Genomic DNA, 11,655 nt, shown 5'->3' on the forward strand with positions numbered 1-11,655 from the left:
TAACAAAACCAGACCATATGTTTCACTGCAAGGATATACAGACAGCAAGCAAACACATGAAAAGATGTTCAACATTATTAGCCATTTGAGAAATGCAGATTACAACCACAATGAGGTATCACTACACACCAATCAAAATGGCTGAAATTAAAAATACTAACAATGTCAAATAACTGGCAAGAACGAGGAGAAACTGTATCACTCACACATTGCTGGTGGAAATGTAAAACGGTTCAGCCACTCTGGAAAACAGTTTGGCAGCTTCTTTTAAAACTAAAGTTGCAACTACCATACGACCCAGCAATTGTCCTCTTGGATATTTATGCCAGAGAAATGAAAACTTATGTTCACACAAAAACCTATGCATGAATGTGTATAGTAGCTTTATTAACAATTGCCCAACACTGGAAACAATCCAGATGTCCTTAAGTGAGTGTCTGCTTAAACAAATTGTGGAGCATCCATATCATGAAATACCACTCAGTAATAAAAAGGAACAAACCATTGACACACGTAACAACTTGGATGACTCTCCGAGGAATTATTCTGAGTGAAAAGAGCCAATCCCCAATAGTCACATATATGATTCCATTTATATAATATTATTGCAATGACAAAAATCATAGAAATAGAGAACAAATTAATGTTGCCAGGGATCAGGGATAAGATGAAAGGAGAAAGTAGGGGTGGCAATAAGAAGGCTACATGAGGTATCCTTGTGGTAGAGTAACTGTTCTGTATCTTGATTGTTTCAATATCATTATTCTGGTATTACACTACAGTTGTGCAAGATGTTACCATTGGGGGAAACTGAGTAAAGCCTACCCAGGTCTCTCTCTATTATTTCTTCCAACTGATATGAATCTACAATTATCTCAATAAAAATGTCAATTAAATATAATAGATTTAATAAAACACTCATTTTTAAAAGTACCATTTATAATAGCATTAATAAAAATACAACACAAGTATAAATCTAATAAAATATGTACGGGAACCATACACTGAAAACTATAAAACACTGATGAAATAAATCAAAGATCTATGTAAATGGAGAGATATATCATGTTCATGGATTGGGAGAGTAAATATTGTTAAGATGTCAATTTTCCTCAAGTTGTTCTATAGATTCAACAAAATCCCACTCAAAAATCCCAGTAGGATTATTTATAGATATTGACAAAAGTATTATAAAATTTAAAGAGGCAAAGTAATTAGAATAGCCTAAACAAATTTTGAAAAAGAACAAAGTTGGAGGACTCACACTACCTGCTTTCAAGACTTATGGTAAAGCTGGGATAATCAACACAGTGTGGTACTTGTGAACAGACAGACACATCAGTGGAACAGAGTACAGTTCAGAAACAGACCCTCAACGTAGCCAACTGATTTTTGACAGAAGTGCGAAGGAAATTCAATGGCAAAGGATAGTCTTTTCAAGAAACGGTACTGGGACAACTGTACATCCATATGCTAAAAAAAAAAAAAAAAAAAAAAATAGGACTCAACTCTACACTAACCTCACACCTTATCCAAAAAACTAACTTGGAAACGGATCACAGGCCCAAATGTAAAACCTAAAACTACAAAACTTCTAGAAGGGAGTAGAAAAGAAACTCTTTGTGACCTCGGGTTAGGTAAAAAGTTCTAAGAGAAACATCAAAAGCATGTTCCATAAAATAAAAAAATTAATTAATTGGATGTCATCAAAATGATAAACTTTGCTCTACAAAAGACACTACTAATAAAATTCAAAGATACACCACGAACAGGAAGAAAATGTCTGTACATCACATATTTGGTAAAGAACTTTTATTTGATATACACAACAACTTTCAAAGCTTAACAATAAGAAAACCTATTTTTTTTAAATGGGCAAAAGATATGAACACTTTGCAAAGAAGATATTTGTACAGTAACAATGCACAGGAAAAGATATTTGACATCATTAGTCATGAGGGAAATGCAAATTAAAACCACAATGAGATACCACTACACACCTATTAGAATAGCTAAAATAGAAGAAAAATTGACACCACCACGCACTGACGAGGACGCAGAGCAACTGGAACCCTCGTACATTGCCGATGGCAACGCAACAGGGCACCTCCACTCTGGGAAACAGTTTGGCGGTTTCTTACCAAGTTAAACAGTTACTTGCCGTATAACCAAGCAATCCATCTCCTAGGTACAAACTCAATAAAAACAAAAACACATGATCATACAAAAACTTGTATGCAAATGTTTATAGCAGCTTTTTTCATAATCACCCAAACTAGAAAAAACTCAAATGCCCTTCAACGTATGATTGGATCAACAAAGTGGTACATTAATGCCTTGGAATACAACTCAGCAATTAAATGGAACAACTACCAGTATACACAAAAACATGGAGGCATCTGAAATGCATTATGCTAAGTGAAAAGAGCCAGACCCAGAGGCTACATACTCTATGCCTCATATATTTTTCTAGAAAAGGCAAAACTATAGGGATAGAGAACAGATCTGTGGTTGTTGAGATGCATGGGAGGGTTTGACTATAAAAGGGCAGCATGAAAAAACATTTTTAGGTGATTGTGGTGGCGGCCACATGGTTCTATGCATCTGTCAAAACTCATAGAACTGTACACCAAAAAGAGTAAATTCTGGTGTATGTTAACTAAAAAATAAATTTATACAAACCATATGTATATATGGAAACTTTGTTTTAAATAAAAGTATATATATGGCTCAAAAGGCAAATATCAAAATACTAATGTTGGTGTCTATGAGTGATAAATATTTTTCTCTGTAATTTAAAACTAATTTTTATATAGAATATGATTTTTCTGAAATCTGACTATATATGTACACACACATATATACATATACACATATATATCTGAAGTCTGACTCTCTCTCTGCGTTTCTGTGTGTGTATAAAGTTCTGAAATGAATACAATCTTCAAGCACTAAAATGCTAAGATGCACAGAAAATTAGAGATAATCAAGATGGAATATATTTTCTTTCCTATGGTTTCCTATATTGTACAAATTTTCTATAATTCTATGTATCGCTTTTGAAATTAAATTAACACAGCCTGACAGGTCTAAATATAAGTCAGTATGAAGAGGGTAGGCCATTGTCTAACTGACTTTTTAGAATTCCATGCTCCTAAAGCATTGTAACGAACACATCCCGAATTCTCAAGATTCAAAATGACAGTGTTCTTGCCATTTTGCAAATTCAAGCAATTTCTCTGGTTGTGCTTGATTAGCCTGTGTTGATCAGGCCTATGGAAGCCACATCCTGTATCTTGCTCCCCTCCACAGTGGGTCTGATCAAGGGGTCTCTCACATTCAAAGAGAACTCTGTGCTCAGAGGGCAGGACTAACCTGCAGGTGGGAAATGGGCCCTTTAACTGTCTAGCCACAGGCTTCTAGACACAAAAGAAAGCTCTGTTGCTGTGGAATCCTAAGCAGAAAGATTTTTCCAAGCATGCTTTGGATCACAGGCACGTCTGATTCAAGACGGAAAATTGTACTATCGTTCACGGTTCCACAGAAACACATGACATTTCAGGAGAACACAGAGAAACAAATGAAAACCCTCAAGAGCAGCTACCAATTTTGCTAAATGTTATACCAGACGCGGGGGACGGTGGGGATGGGAAAAGAAGTGACCTCAACGAGTGGTCAGATGACTTTCTGTAATTTAAAAAACAGTTGCAACTAAGAAAGAGGATGGGCGATTATATCACCAGCTATTTCCCCCACGCTGAAAAAACCAGGCCCCTGTTTTATATCTGATCCAAAAGAAACACTTTCAAAGAAGGTGAAGAAGATTCTACGCAACGTATTATACTCGCGATTCTTCCCCTAGGTTAGGAAACAGCATTATATAATCCCTAAAATTTATGTGCACATGTCAGGGTCAAGTCTGATTCTACCGAAAAAAAATGTGCAGTTTCACCCTCTTTGTATAATATCCAAAAAAAAATAAAACACCCACCTAACTTTGTTCACTGAGTACTCAATGAATTACTGGCCTTCGCATGGCACTCTGTGGTTTTGACTGGCAAGCTAAGTACCATAGTTACATAATAATATACAGAATCTCTTCTCAAGATATTTCATTTCCTATTTAAAATTAAGCCATGAACTAGAGTCAAGAATATTTTATAAGTCTATAAGTAAATATGAGACCAAATGCATTATTTAGGATACTTATGCAGTTTGTTTTGCCTTTTTCACACTTTTTTAAAGGTCAAAAATTCTTAACATGTCTAAAAGCGAAAATATATCCTCCAGGTATACTTGATGATTTCCTGCTCTTTGAACACCCCAAGCTTTTCCACATCTGAGCCCTTATTTATCTTGCTCCCTCTGTGATTTTCTTAAATTCTTTTGCAATACGGATGTAGATAACAAAAATAAATACTTAGATTATATTACTTTAAACCTCTACAAAAATGCCTTCAACCAGTCAAAATATAGGACCATACCTTTGGTTGTCATAAAAATCAGATATAAGAAACATCAAGTGTAAGAATATTTCTATACCATATTCTGCTAAAAAAAACAATCAAAAGCATTACTTACTACGCTACTCGATGTCCTTTATATGACAATCTGAGTGATAAATAACCTTGAAAAGTCAGTGCTTGGAAAGAACTGGATGTTTCCTGATAAATTGTTATGGTTCCTTTATTCCAACACTACAGACAATGCAATCAAACGCGTATTCTTTTTCGCCTTGGCTGCCCTGAAGAGTAGCTAAATTTGTTTCTCAATTGCAATAAATAATCTATCCCTGGTGCCTAATACATATTTTTCTCTTCCTTTTATTTTAAAGTTGTAATTTTTTACAACACGTTTTTAATTATGTCACAGTAAGAGTCACCTTAAATATGTTTTGAAATACGTTTAAATATGTGTTAAAGGCAGAATTAATATATCAAAGCTGTGTCCTACAAGACATTCCATGTTAACTTACAAAACAAAAGCAGTGTGTCCCAGAGTTGCATTTATCAAACCAGAATGCGCAAAGAAATCACCTAGAGGTCTTCTTAAAGTGTAGATTCCGATTCAGAAGGTCTGGGATGGAGCCCGAGCTTCCACATTTCTAGCAGGCTCCCAGATAAGGCCCATCCTGCTGGTCCTCAGACCACACTTTGAGGAGGCAGGCCCTGAGCAATCTTCCGCCCATGCATGAATGACAAGTCAGTACAGGAGGAATAAAGAGTAAAATGGAGCCTTTCGAGATGATAACTCTCAAAATGATGAGTACCACAAACTACAGCAAATGAGATAGCCAGATGTTTGTTTCAATCTTTGCAAATCAAAATATTCCAAACCCAGCATCAAAATTAATTTTTAATAATGAATGTCCAGTTCACGTTTTCCAAAGAAGCTGATTCTGACTCATGTATCCATCAGACAGTCTACCATATACATCTGAATAAAGTTCTAGTTGTATGTTTCAAAAATCCCTATTATTTTGAATGTTTGAGAAGGAAATAGGACAAGAAAAGAATACTCACTGAAAATTTGGAAAGGGCAAGTTTCCATTTATTCAAATGTCTACTAAACACCCATCATACTCCAGCCTTACACTGAGGCCTCAAACTAGAGTTGCCTTTTTCTTTTAATTTATTTATGCTCATTTTATTCTGATTCCCCATTTTTATTATCTTTGGGGGCAAGTATCCTTTAATGAGTGAATAAGTGAATGAATCTGCATCATTTGAAGAAGATTCATCAGCTGTGATACTGGTTAAGGAAACACTTGGACATCAGGTAGTTTAAATTTTCTTTCTTTCCAGGTTATTTCCAGTTAAGAGTATTCCTTCTCTAGGCATGACATGTCGCATAATGATAATTTCTAGAATACTTCCCAGTAAAGCGAAGACCTAGTTTTCCCAATGTTGGTCAATTTTTATAGATTCTCATATTGTCCATTGTTATATGTATGTCTTCTCTGCATAGCTTCATGGATTCAGTAGGCAAAAACCTGTATTTTGGTGAAAGCTAAAATTAACCAGTTATCTAACATACATAAAGAACTAGCTGAATCACTACATAAGCACAACATTTAAGTTTTTCTTCTGGGTCAGAGGATTGAGAGCCAAGTGTACTAGTTTTCTATTGCTGCTGTAACAAATTACCATAAATTTAGTGGCTTAAACTACAGGCATTTATTATTTTACACTTCCGGAGGTCAGAAGTCCAGAATGGTTCTCACTGGGCTAAAATCAAGGTGTCAGCAGCTCTGTGTTCCTTCTGGACGCTCTAGGGGAGAATTTATTTCTTTGCCCTTTCCAGCTGCTAGACACCTCCCACATTCCTTGGATCTTGGCTCATTCTTCCATCTTCAAAGCCAGCAATGTTACATCTCTCTGTGATTTTCTTCCACAGTCACATCTTCTTCCATCTGACCCTTCTCTTCTGCCTCCCTCCATTTTCAAGAACCCTTGTGATTACACTGGGTCCACCATGGATAATCTGGGATAATCTCCCTATTTTAAAGTCAGCTGACTAGCAACCTTAATTCCCCTTTGCCATGTAACTTAACATATTCACAGTTTCTGGGGATTAGGATGGAGACATCTTTGGGGGCTCATTATTCTGCCTACCATGCCAAGACAGTGGTCCATTTCCATTTAATAACTTGAATTTTCCTAAAGCACTTTAGTTATCTTGAAGCTCTTGGGGAATAACAATATACGATTACTGATAGCAATAACTTGCATTTCAGTTTTTAACCATGAGCTCTGATTCTATCAAGATGACTCACATACTCAAAGAAAGATACGGATATAGCTGGAATGGCCACTGCCACATAACCATCTGCTCCCAGATACACGTAGCCTGAGCTTCCCGATTTACGTTCCAGTAAACTGAGGCCATGGAACATAGAATCAGACTGTGGCCACCAGGATAAATGTCCTGACACTGCAATCCAAGCTGGTTAGAAAAAGGGCCTTCTCGTTAAAGTTTAGAGAAGGTAAATCATCTTCCAAAATTGCTCTAGTGAACTTAGAATCATTAAAATTGTCCAGGGCACAAAATAAGAAAGTTTATTCGGTTTTTTTTTAAACACACAAAAAATGAAAGTGAAATGGGTAAATTCTAGTAGCCAAATCTTTTCCTGCCATTACTAAAGATTGACAGGTTGGTTGTTTTAACAGCTGTCCAATGTTTAAGCTCTGAAGACTTTAAATCTCTAATAATAAAGAGAGTAACACTTCGCATGAGTGTTTTTATGACTATATTCTAGACACTGTGTTTATGACTATATTCTAGACATTCTCACAGGAAGTCTTGATTAAAGATAATTATTATATTTCAATCAGAGGCCACAGAGAGTAAAAAGTTTGAATGATTGGCTGAAGGCTCCATACAGACTGAATCGAAATATGAAACAAAGTAAAAGTTTCAAATTTGAATTTATGGCCTGCCTGAATTCTGATAGACAAAAGCATAGTTGCCGTGATGAGTGTAACTTAAAATAGGCAAGTCCAATCATCAAATGCTATATAAATATACACTGCATGACAGTTTTAAGTAGAACCAAGTTGGCTCTGCTACAGTTTCATGTCACTCAAAGGTTAGGCGAGGGAATGGTTTCTTGTGAGTTATTTTTTTTAAATAAGGAAGATCAGCCCTGAGCTAACACCCACTGCCAATCCTCCTCTTTTTGCTGAGTAAGATTGGCCCTGGGCTAACATCCGTGCCCATCTTCCTCTACTTTATATGGGAGGCCGCCACAGCATGGCTTGATAAGTGGCACATCAGTCTGCACCCAGGATCCGAACCTTCGAACCCCAAGCAGCCGAAGCAGAGCGTGTGAACTCAACCACTATGCCACAGGGCTGGCCCCAGCGGTGTTTTTTAACACTCAGTAAGCAATGCCAGTGTGAGAAGCAGTCATATCTCATGGGTTAACCAACACCCTCAACTTCTACCCCCTCACCTGTTGACCCCGTCCTCTGCTCCCCCAAAACTGTACCTAATGCAGAGGTGCTTCTGAGAACTGTTCACAGTTCCTGTGGCTCTGGCGGAGTCTCCAGCAGTATCCAGCAGCTCAGCACTGTTCCTTGGCAACACGCAAATGGGCCAGCTCTAAGCAAGATCTGACTGAGGAATGGTATAAGGTAGTCATCCAAGAGGAATTTTGTTCACACGGCCCCTAAAAGAACTCTGAAAATCTATGCACATATTTTTAAAGAACATCTAAACATTTTTAACATAAGTTTAAACATTTGAGAAAGGGACATGATTTCTTTCTAACGCTCTGATACATATTTATTGGAACCTCAGGGCTGCAGGTTTCCCTCATTCATCTATGGAAAATGTCTGCTATATAACATAATTGGCAGAGCCAATTGTCATTTACAGGCCAGTCAACCAATAAGACTTTCTGTTAAAACAAGTCTGACTTCGTTTTTCAATCAAATATGAAGATAGTCCTGGTGGCAACCATCTACCTTCTGAGTGCTTAAAAGGAACAGATAAATACAGCACAGAGCCTTGTCATGTGCTCGGCCCTTGAATGAATAGGGAAGAAGAAAGGAGAACTGGCAGGCATCACCCATGTTCAAAGGCAGATCAGTTTCAAGAACCAGATGGAAGTTGAGGGTCTGAAATTGAATCCGCTGAAACACTCTCTGCCCTGAGAAGCCGGGTATGTGCACAGTTGGGATACTGCTGGGAAAAAGAACTTAAATTCCTCTCTGAAAGTACCTAACATGATACAAATATAAGGCAGTATTTCTAAACAAAAACTCTCTGCATTTCTCTGAGGCATCCTAAGCCTTTGTCAATATCTTAAAACAGGTTTCAAGTTCTCTTCATCAATATGGAGGATCAACAATTAGAGATCATAAGCTTGCTTGAGTAGCCAACCTCATGTGTAATCTTGGACAGTTCTAGCATCCCAGGAATCGGTTCTACATTTTCTCTAGTCCTTAGAATTAGTTGCTCTTGTTTTGACTCTCTGCCCTTATTTTATCATCTCTTAGTATATGTTTGACCCAGTCTAAATTAGTCATCTTTCACCCTAAAGTTCCTAGATTCCTCCCCATGTTATTACTGGGCCTTATGCTTCTGTTCTGATTCTCTGGCCCTTTTAGTGCCAGAAGGGGACACGCCTTTAAAACAAACAAACAAACAAACAAACAAACTCCAACTGCCAAGGTTACCAAGTTGTGCAAAAGAGGAGCTGCTTATGCAAACTGCTTCAGACTTTTATACGGGAAGGAAGAGTGCAGAGTCACACTGGAAACGCATTTTGCAAATCTCTCTCCCCTAGTGTTTCTGGAGTAAAAGGTTTTAAGTAAATTACTGACAATGGGCAAAAAAACACATGGAAAAAAACACTTTATTAGGTGCTTTCTCTTCTTTAGGAAGAGAATTTTGGTCCTTTCAGAGGAAGCTCCAAGTAATTCGACAATGCCCAGTTTCCTTCAGTTGCTGCAAGTGGATCCCACGGTGGGTGCTCTGGAAAGCACCTTGGGGGCGAACGGGTCTGAGGCCGCTCATGATCAAGGTCGTCCAATCCACTTGCAAAGTTGAGAATCTTGCCGTGTCACCTTAGCAGCAGGTCTGTGTTCCCCTCCAAAGAGCCCACCACCTGGCGCACCCCACCTCCACTCGGGCCCCAGCCACCAGGTAACGTCGGGCGCTTTAGGAGGTGCTGCTGCGGGGCCGCTGCAGACGCAACCGCCGGGGAAGAGGCGAGGACAGGGGTGGATGCTGCAGGCGCGCGCGCAGGTGCTCGCGCACCCACAAACACACACAGGCTCGGGGTGCGCGGAGGACGGGGGAGGGGCGGGGACGGCCTTACCAGATCAATGAACGTCAGGAATTCCCAGCTCCCTCCGTAGGTCTGATGCGAGGGCATGTCGATGGCCTTGTAGTTGCACGGGATGGAGCAGTAGGCCAGCAGGATCGCCACCGCAGCACCTGGCAGGGGACAAGCGCCATGTCCGCCAGAGGCCTGGGCGGGCGCGGCGGCGCCGAGGGCGGGCGGGAGCGCAGGGCGGGGGCGGGCGCCGTGGGAACCCGGGCGCGGCCGGCGGGGCGGGCGGGGGCTGCGGCGGGGCGCCCCCGGGGGACGGCGCGACCGCGGGCGCCCGGCGACCTGCGCGGGCGGGGCGATTGCGGGCACTGCTGGCGGCCGGGCGGCGTGGCGTCAGCTCTTTCGTCGCCTCCGTCGTTCTGCTCCTGCGTTCGCGGGGCCCCGGGACACCCGACCGGGGGCGCCCCCTAGGCGTCCCGGCGGTGGGTGGGTGGCCGCCGAGCGCGCTCGAGCTCCGGGGCCGCGGCTGGTGGCATCTGGCGGGCGGAGAGCGACGCGGCCCGGAGAGGGAGGTCGGCAAACCTGCACTGAAGGAGGGGACCCCAGTGTAGACAAACGTTCCAGCCGGGGCATTGCAGCGGAGGTCAAGGGTGGCTCCTGTGGCCAACTGGGGTGCTCTGTGGCCACAGGAGGTGGAGGCGTGAACTTGGGGTGTAAGCCCGCGCCCCGGTGCCCCCGAGTGACTTGCTTTATTTTGGACCCAATTGAATTTTCAGTGTTAAACTACTATTAATCACTATGAAATTCCCTTATAAATTCTATTCCAGTGCCTTGCACTTTTCCACGGGAACTTTATAAATATCATATCAGTATATAATATAACAAGACAGGCTATGCACTTTGGACAAGAGGTGTATACGTGAAAGATTATAAAGGAAAGAGTGTCAGATAATTTTCTGCTACAAGATTACATTCAGCTTAAAAACAAATCATTCTGAGTTTGGATGTAAAACCCGGTGTGTAATTTGATACTAATCTTTTGAGGGTTAAACGGGTTTTGCCCTTTTACTTATTTGTTTTTTCCTACACTACAATACCAGGGCTTCATGGAAGGAAAATAAATATCAACTGGATTCCCTCTGCCTTCCAGTAAATGTTGTCACGCTGAAGTTGCATCAGTCTGTGGGCAGCATTTTTTTTTTTATCATGATCGCATTTCAGCCAACCAGATGCAGGGTCAGATGATGAAAAGACCACATAGGTATTTCCTGTGGATCCATTTAAAACAGGTGTCCTCTCCAAATAGTCTCTGAGTCAGAGGATGTGGAGGGAGGGCACAGGGAAAGCCGAGTGTTAGAGAGAAAGGAGCAACTCATGAATGTTTTCCTGAATTTTTCCAAAGAAGCTCTAAACCAAAATAAAGAAACCCCGTAGATTTCTTTCATTGGCCTTATAATTATGCTAATAGAAATTGATGTCACAAAAATCAAGATAATTCCAAGAAGATTCTACTGGCATAAAACTATTTATTATTGGCAATTTCTACTTTTATTTTTATGGAAAAGTTGGGTCTATTTTTTTAATTGTGTATCCATGTTACATGTTCATAAGATTGCAAAATTAAAAAGTAGATCTATTGAAGATCTGTCTTACTAGGTCCTTAATAAAGTTTTATGAGTTAGAGTGATGTCCTCAGTGTTTGATATACCTTCCTACCTTACAATTTAGAAACTCATTAATGAGACTCTCTGTCCTTATCGTTACAAAATATAATAATATTTTCATAAAGTCATTTAAAATTTTATTCTATGGTCAGTTTCTTTTTAAATAACTATAGGACTAAAATAAGTGATTTGAACTTATTCTAATGTGTT

The 11,655-nt window shown here is 40.0% G+C and overlaps 1 pseudogene; it reads right to left on the reverse strand.

Moving 5' to 3' along the window:
• LOC131402772 (androgen-induced gene 1 protein-like) overlaps window positions 1–10,116 on the reverse strand; it is a 34,889-nt pseudogene extending 24,773 nt beyond the window's left edge.
• Between the last annotated feature and the right edge of the window lie 1,539 nt (window positions 10,117–11,655).

The sequence above is a fragment of the Diceros bicornis genome, unplaced genomic scaffold (assembly GCF_020826845.1).
Source record: "Diceros bicornis minor isolate mBicDic1 unplaced genomic scaffold, mDicBic1.mat.cur scaffold_263_ctg1, whole genome shotgun sequence".
NCBI classification, from domain to species: Eukaryota; Metazoa; Chordata; class Mammalia; order Perissodactyla; family Rhinocerotidae; genus Diceros; species Diceros bicornis.